General features: G+C 39.3%; 1 protein-coding gene across 7 annotated transcripts in view; it reads right to left on the reverse strand.

The window, feature by feature from the left end:
* LYPD6 (LY6/PLAUR domain containing 6) overlaps positions 1-434 on the reverse strand; it is a 163,568-nt gene extending 163,134 nt beyond the window's left edge. For 6 of the 7 annotated variants that reach the window (XM_069066709.1, XM_069066711.1, XM_069066707.1 and 3 more), the window contains exon 1: positions 249-431. The gene's annotated coding sequence lies outside the window, so the exon portion shown is untranslated. Of the gene's footprint in view, positions 1-248 lie in introns of all 7 variants that reach the window. The other variant, XM_069066713.1, reaches the window with a different exon arrangement.
* Positions 435-8,921: the final 8,487 nt, after the last annotated feature.

Raw genomic sequence — 8,921 nt, forward strand, 5'->3', positions numbered from 1 at the left:
GAGGACCCCCCCCCCCCCCCCCCCCCCCCCCCCCCCCCCCGCGCGCTGGCCCCCCCCCGCCTCCCCCCCCCCACCTCCCCCACAGCTCTGCTTGTCTCTCAGAGGTATCTCAGTAAATAGGGCAGCTCGGAAAGACCGAAGGAATCCGAGCACTCCCAGTACCTAGTCGAGGTCCCAGATTAGCCCCGACAAATTTGAACGAACCCTTTCTGATTTTGCGCTCCTTAGGGAAAGATGCCTTTACTTACCAGAGCCACGCATCGGTTCCAGCCTCCAGCAACCCGCTGCCCCATCCCACGAATGCACACTGCGGTTCCCCCAGAGTGTGCAATGCGGAGCCCAGCCAGCGCGCGGCCGGAGGCCGGGAGGGGAAAGGAGGGGAGGGGGAGTGGAAAGGAGGGGAGCGGAGCCCGTAGGGGGGGCGCGGGGGAAAGGGTGGGGGGCTGCAAGGGGCACGCGCTGTCACTCCCACTTCGCCCCCTACTTCCAGCGATGGAACCTTCAGCTGGCCAGCTTTCCAGCCTCTCTGTTGCTCGGGGCCAATCACCAAGCGGCTGGAGAAGCCGAGCCCACCACCGGGCTTTCTTATTGGCCCGGGCCAACAAAACCTAACTCCTGAATAGTCAGCTGGGGAAATCAAAGTAAACTCGAGCTTCTGGGCGGTGAGCTCCAAGTGCTTTTGGGTCCTGGGGCAGTCTGGGGAAGGGTTTCAAGGTGAGTTAAATGGGCTTTGAACTGTTCTCCTGGACTGTGCTGAAGCATCAAGGGTCAGACCGCAGAGCCTGTCCTGCCGAAAGAGAAGAGATCATGAGACCTTCCCTGGGAGGCAGTTCCCAGTGATCTTTTATTTATAGCACTGTTTTCTCAGGTTGTATTACTCCTTCCTGTGTGGAGACTATCCCCACTCACTACCTCAACCAAGTGCCTTTGGGAATCCTTGGGAAACAGCAGAGCATCAGGAAAACCAGGGCCAGTCAGGGAAACCACTCATTTGAGAAACAGGGACCTGACGAAATCCCTAATTCACTTAAGTTGGGATAAGTAAAATTCACTGTACACGGAAGAGTGCGTGTAGAGGAAGCAGTTCCAGCTGTAGACACCGGGGGCACGGTCAAGGCCGGTTTATTTTTACAATGATCGTATAGAAGTGATGGGATGCGGTGTGTTTGATGGGGAGGGGGTGATGCCAGACAGGAGAGCTGGTGGAAAGCTTCCATAGATTAGGAAACTAGCAGCTGAGGGCAGAGGTAATAATTATTCTCGTGTTGGCTTTCTCCCTCCCCCCTCTCCGGAGGCCACACATAACCCTCCTCCAGATAAAATTGGCACAGCCTTCTCGCGCTGAGTTGATTTTCACCTCAATGTTGGAAATCATTTTTTTCCTCCTTCCAGCTTGCCAGTGTGGAACCGAGACCCCTTTTAGTTTAGCCGTATCTGAACAGAGACTTCCAGGAGGAGCTGAAGACCTTCTTGGAGTTAAGCAGATCCCTTATCCGGCCCCGCCCAGCAAATGAGCCCTACTGAAGCTAATAGAAAGTTTTAGGGAAGGGCTGGAGTAAATCCCCTGAAGGAACTGACTTGGGAAAGCTGAAAGTTGGAGGAACGCCAGTGAAAAGGAGACAGACCTATGGTTGGCTAGGTTGAGTGGTAGTTAGAGAACTCAGCAGGTCACCTATTATTCAATCCTTTAAACTATTTACAATTTAACCAGCCACGGATTCAAAGAACACCAAAGCTACAAGAGCCTTGAAGTCCAACTCCCTCATTTTACAAAAGAGGAAACTGAGGTTCAGGAAGGTAAAAGGTATTTTGCCCAAGGTACACAGTTAATAAATAGCAGAGCTGAGTCTTTTTATAAGTACGAGGCTCTTGTTTCTTTTTGGCCCTCTGGTTGTCCCTAAATATTCCATTTTTTCCCCTTCTCTTCCCTGGAATTTGTGGAATTAAGTTAGATTCGGCCTTCATAAGAAGGAAAATTAAAAGGCTTCCAAATAGAATACATAATTCTTTGATTCAATAAATATTCTGGGGGGGAAAACTCCTAATAACCTGCAAGAGAGAGGGGGAGAATGTTAGATGATACTGTCTATTTAAAGAGAAGCCCATTGAAATCAGGGACCTGGTAATCTAATGCATGTCCAGTGCCTTACACAGGATCAAGGTTAAAGTAGGGAAGAATTATTACTTCTAAATAATTATTACTTAATTATTACTATTAGCATAGTACTAATGAAGCCAAAGTCAAGGATACCCTTCTTCTAATGCTCAATTAGTTTCCTACAAATGACAAATGTTGTTGTATTGTCATGTCACACATATATGGCCTACCTGTCCCACAAATACACATAGTTCTTTGGTCATCAGAGAGATGAAAAGGGAGCATTTAAAGGGTTCTACAAAACTCATCATTGTCTTTGGAAAATAACTAAATTACTTCTATTGACAATTCTTCAGTCTTTTAAAAAGCATGATATTGTTAAAAGTTCTAGTAAGTCGAACATTGGTTTTCAGGACTCACATAGCAACTTGGATCATGTATTTAAAGGCTGCTATTGTTATGAAGCCTAAAATACTTTTGTTCTTTTCATGTTATACAGTAAACCGGTATATCAAACATTTTGCCAAGACAGGTATCAGGGAAATTCTTAGGTAGTCACAAAATACTGGAGTTCTATTTGCTATTTAAAAGGTCTAGAAAATAAGGAATTATTCCAAGTAATTTACAGGGTTTCTGCTGTATGTTCCTTCCAGAGGCAATTTATAAGATAAAAGAAATAAAGGAAAGGTCAGAAAAATATTTATGAAATGATAATATCTCTGTCTATGTGTTATATGCATGGAGGTGTGTGCATTCATATATGTATATATTCATATGTACACATACATATTTTCCCCTATGATTAAAAAAAACCCAAATACTTCTACTCCCATGAATGTAAAGGAAGAGAATATATGAACCATAGAAGCTATAGCTCCTAGAGTTTAAAATTGTTTATTCTTACCTTTTTTCTTTCTGTTTCATTCTTCTACTTGCCTACCTCTTGACATTAGTGTTGTTGCCACTTTGACTTCTTAAAGTTTCTTTTCTTCCTGACTCTATTCATGGATTACTTCTTCAGTCTTGTCTGTGAACTCTTTCTAACTCTCATAAATTGGGACATAGATATTTTTCTTTCACCCTCCCTTCAAGCAAGGACATCTACACGTATACTATATATATATATATACACACATACACACACATACACACCTATATGTGTATATATATACATACACACGTATATATATATTCATGCACATATACATATATACATGATCTTGGGGGAAGGGACTGCATAAATGTGTTTGTGTATGTTTGTGTACGTATGCATAATGCAGAGCATAAGCAATAAAGTGAATACGAAATTTAACCCAAGGAAGTAAACATAACTTTACTGATATCACTGAGATATCAGGGGTTAGGAATCACAGCTAGGATATGGCAAGAGAAGAAAATACTTTTTTTCAAAACAAACAAATCTAGTAGAGGAGGCTATTGAGAAGAATTATGTGGTCAGTTGGCATATTTCATATTTATTTACTATCTCAATGGATTATGACCTTGTAGATACAAATTAGATAGATCCAAACTCATCCCTGCCTTCCTTCTCATCCTATGAAACTCTTATACATGTTGGTTGTTGTCCTTCATTCTTGAAGAGGACCAAAATGACATCACTATGCTAGAGTCAAGTTTCAATGTGTCCAATTGTGGCTGATCAGACCAATATGAGCTTGGAATGCTGTACCACAGGTTGGGCACAAATAATTCATGTGAACATTTGGAGAGGATACTCCAAATTTTTACATCCTGTATTTCCTTTCTGTTTCAATTCTACTTTGCTCATAGAGCACAGCACCTTCTCTGATGAGGGCGTGCCATGCTGAGCAGTGATTCCCATGTCACATGATTCTTAAGTTCTTAAGAGAGATCTTGAGAGTGTCCTTGTATCGCTTCTTCTGACCATCATGTAAACAGTTGCCCTGTGTGAGTTCTCCATAAAATAGTCTTTTCGGCAAGCATATGTTTTGCATTCAAAAAACATGGCCAGCCCATTAGAGTTGTGCTCTCTGAAGCAGAGTTTGAATGCTTGGCAGTTTAGATCAAGTAAGGACCTCAGTGTCTGGTACCTTATCCTACCAGATGATCTTTCAGAATCTTCCTAAGACAATTCAAATGGAAGTGATTGAGTTTCTTGGCATGGCACTGGGAGACTGTCCAGGTTTCATGGGCATACAAAATGAGGTCGACACAATGGGTCTGTAGACCTTCAGTTTGGTAGTCAGTCTAACACCTCTTCTTTCCCATAGGATCCTTTAGGGTCTCCCAAATATACATACATATGTGTACTCTTATGGTGGTGGGGGGAGAGGTGGTCTACTCAAGATTCTAAAGACCTTCTTCTGGGTCTTGCAACATTACATGGATACCAGAACAGCTTTGGGGATGTTCATCAGTTATCCTGTGTTCTCACTAAGTGATTGGCCTACTATCTTTTCTGATCATCCATCTCCTAAATGATACTTTATACATCACTGCTTGCATACATTCTTGGTGATACTCTTCAGCCCATTTAGACTCACAATGCATCTTTTCATTGCCCTTTGTGTTGCTGACAATTTTGTTTCCTGAGAGATGAGGTGCTCCATGATTTGCAATCATATAACTCTACCAGGAGAATATTGGCCTCAAAAAGGTGGATTTTTCCTTCAAGGAACAATCTGAAATAATTGAAAAAACAACAGAATTTTCCAAATATAGTACAGCCAACTCTCTTCCTCCTATTCAATTTTGGGCCTAGATCATTGTTCCTCTAGAGTGCCAATTTAAGAGTTACATGCTGATGGATCTTTTCAGCAGTAAGTCTAATCAACTACCTATTAATTATAGTCTAGATAAAAGACATTCTTTAGCCGCTTGTTTTTTCAATGTGGATTATTAAGTTGACCTCTCTGAGTGATTGTGGATCTCATTTAGGTGGCTAAGTGGTATCCTGGAGTTTAATGAAATCAGTATGTCAGCTGCAAACAGGAACATCTAAAAGATCTCACTATCTATATTAAAGCTCTATTCCATTTAGACTCTTTCCTAGACATTCTTCATAACAGTGGCACACATCTTTGGCAAGCACCCAATTCCTTGTTGTATATCTCACTTAATATTATAGATCAAAAGATTGTAAAAAATTTTTTTAAAAGTTATTGTGATTGAAACTAACCTTAATGGTCTCAGCATATTCATGGAAGGCACCTTATTGCAGGCTGCCTTTTGCCCTACTTGATCAATTTCTTTTTTGTTTTTTACAATCAATCTCCATTCTTGATTTTCATCTTGCCAATGGACTTCAATGAGTCTGGAGGAGAGAGCAAGGTTGATGACTTTGCATAGCTCTGCCTCACTTAAATCCAATTCACACACAAGTCAAAACATGACCTCCTCATGTCATTGGTCCTCTCCGAGAAAGGACAAACAACCACCAACGAGAAACAAAATGGTGTCTCTCTGTTTTTGTACCTTGCAGTGTATTGTAGGACTCCAACAATGTAGTCCACTACTGAGTATTATTTTCAAAAAACTTGCCCATTCATTTCTTCTATTTTTATCAAAGGCTCATTTGTGCATATTCTGAGTTCATTCTCATAGATATTTTACAGAGATGAGAAAGCCAGTTCTGGTAGTTATTGGCGTCCTTTCAGCTGACTTTTTTTTTCTATAGCAATACTTTCTAGGTTTTACCAATCAGTTGGTACCTTCCTGTCTTCAGTATCTTGAGACTCAATCCCTCAACACTCTCAAAATTGTGTCACCTCCATCTTAGATTGCTAGTACAAATGATCTAGTCCAAATGCTCTTCACACCATTATCATCTTTAGCACCATTCCTACTTCCTCATGAGGAGCTGAGATGTATGAATCCACATGTGGTGGTTACACTGCCCTGATGAACAAGATAGTTTATTATAGTAATATTGGAACATTGTTCCATTTTCTATCTATTTGTTATCTTGCTTCTGATTTTATCTTTAAATGTTCTTAGAATAATCTGAATTAATCAGATCTCTCACAAAGATTTCTGCATATTTGCTTTTCTTTCCTCCTCTCTTTGATTTTGCTTGATATTTGTAACACCAACACAATATTCACAGCACCAACAGTGTCTATGAATATGCTGATGCAGCTCTGAAATGCAAAATAGAACACACTCTCCATATAGAAGACAGAAGCAAACATTTATTCAGACACCAGAAAGCCAAATCCCAACACCAGGAAACTGAATCTGTCATAGCAATAAAGTTAATAAACCATAACACAACAGGGAACCACACCATCTTTTAGCCTTCCCACAAACAACACTCACAAGCCTAGCTGTCTCCTTGGTTGTGTCCTCTCCTTTCTCCAGCTCTAACTGCTCTGACTCCCAGCTTCCTGTGGACTCTGCTCTACCCTTCAGTAAGCTCCTCCCACCACAGGCTCCATGTGATTATATTCAGCCTATTAGGGCAGGAAAGGTCTTCAAATTCCCATTCCCATTACAACACTATGCTATTTTGTTGTTCTTGTTTAACATTGATGATGATACTGAGCTTATTCAGTTCTCATTCATATCTTTACATTTTTGTGTGGTCATGAAAGTTTAAATAAAATTTCTTAAAAGCAAATATTCAATGTATTCCCTTTCATTTCTCTTAATATTATGAAGCAGTACTGCTTATAACCTTCCATCATCCTCTTCCATAGTTTTTCGAAGAGTTTGTTCTCTAGATGTTCCCTTATCTCAAAAGGAGATCAAATGTTTACTGATTGAAGGATGGTATACACTAGTATGAAATTTTGAGGGGAAAGGCATAACAGAGAACATTTAGAAGAGGAAAAAAAGGAGAAAAGTGATATCATTGTTGACATATACTATAGACTTGACCAGAGAGAGAGGGAGTAGATGATATTTTTTCTTCATACAAATCACAAAATTGCCTCAGAGGAAAGGAAGTCTCATTCCACTAAAAGCAGAACATTTGATAAAATCTTCACTCAACCTGTCGATAATTCCATCATTCAGAAAATTGAAGAAGCCATGAAGGGTACTACTACTCTGGACTAAATACTAACCAAAAGAGAAAAAACTGATCTGTATAAGTGATAGGTAACTTGGGGGAAAGGAAGCATGACATCTCAAAATTTGTAATAGCAAAGGAAAGGAGTGCTGAAAATAGTTATGCTATGGATTTTAGGAAAGCAAATTTCAAAACCTTCAGAGAAAAGATAGCCATGAACCAATGGACAGAAATCCTAAAAAAGAAAATGATTTAAGGGGAATTGAAGGTTCTAAAAAACCTAAATTCTGACAATACAATTTCAAGGTGGGATATAAAAAGATCAATATGGTTTCACAGAGAGCTTTCCAATGAACCCAGATTTTTAAAGGACATGAACAAAAGAGGGAGGAAGAATACCTTACCAAAAACAAATATGAAAAGAATGGAACAGATAAAAATGCTGTTGGACAAGCTAAAAATCAAAATGAGGTGAGGCTTACCAAAAGAAATTCAGCAAGATAATAGTTTTAAAAACATTTTTGGGCATTTATCCATTCATGCCACAAACATTCATCAAACACCTACCATGTGTAAGATACTGTACTAAATTCTGGGGGTAGATACAAAGATCATTTCTTTAAAATAGGATCTTAGTATAGCTGTACATCTTAAGAAAGGGACAGCCTAGAGTAACAGCAGTTAATGTGAAAAAGAATTAGGGGTTTTAATGCAGTTCAAGATCAATATGAGACAGTGTTGTAATGGGACTATGCCTAGAAAAAGCTAATTCAATTTTTCACAGAATTGCTTGAACACTTTAGGACTTTGGTGCATCTGTGGTCCATCAAGACAGGTACTTCTCCGAGCAGTGCAGACTATAATTCAGACTTTTACATTGTCTGGTGCTCCTGCACATCTCCTCCTATACAGTGTCCCAAAAGTCTTAAGAATAGTTTTAAGCTACTAAAGTATAAAATTGCACTATAACTTTTGAGGCTTATTTATCTTTTATAAGAGGGTCACCCAATGTATTGGGGAACCTCCTCCTTATATTTCATGGACCTTTCTTTCAGTCTTCTCTCACTACATAACTCTCCCATGTCATTTTCTGGTTTCACGCCTCTATAATGACATCTGTTATGCTATTTCTTCTATATAATTTTTTGTTGCTTATTTGGTGCAATCTGTTCATACCCACAATGAATCTTTCAGTTGATGTTTGGGTGACCTACAACTTTGTCTTCAGAGACTGGTATTCTATTTCTATGGAATATAGAGCAATATAGCATCATTGGAAAAACATAGAGCCATATAAAATCACAGAAAGAAATATCTTTTTTAAAAAATCAACCTTCCCAGCTATTGGGGCAAGAACTCACTCTTCAACAAAAACTATAGGGAAAACTGGAAAGTTGTCTGGCAGAAACTAGATATAGAACATCTTACACTATATACCTAGATAAACTTCAAATAGGTACATGGTTTAGACATAAAGAGTGATATCCTGAACAAATTAGTAGAGATGAAAGAAATTATCAGATATGTAAATAAGGGGAAAGTTTATGAGCAAATGAGATAGAGAGGTTTAGAAGAGGTTAAATGGACAGTTTTAATTATATAAAATTATGAAAGTCTTCATACAAGCAAAATCAATGTACCTAAAATTAGAAAAGAAGTGGGAAACTAGGGAAAATATTTTCTGCAAGTTTCTCTGATAAAGTTCTCATCTCTAAGCTACATAACAAGCAGTCAAATTTATAAGAACCATTCTTCAATTGATAAATGATCAAAGGATCAGAATAGGTAGTTTACAGAGGAAGAAATCCAAACTATTAATAGCCACATTAA

The sequence above is a fragment of the Petaurus breviceps genome, unplaced genomic scaffold (assembly GCF_028583685.1).
Source record: "Petaurus breviceps papuanus isolate PSGF00001 unplaced genomic scaffold, PetGlider_PUasm1.0 90723, whole genome shotgun sequence".
Classification (NCBI taxonomy): Eukaryota; Metazoa; Chordata; class Mammalia; order Diprotodontia; family Petauridae; genus Petaurus; species Petaurus breviceps.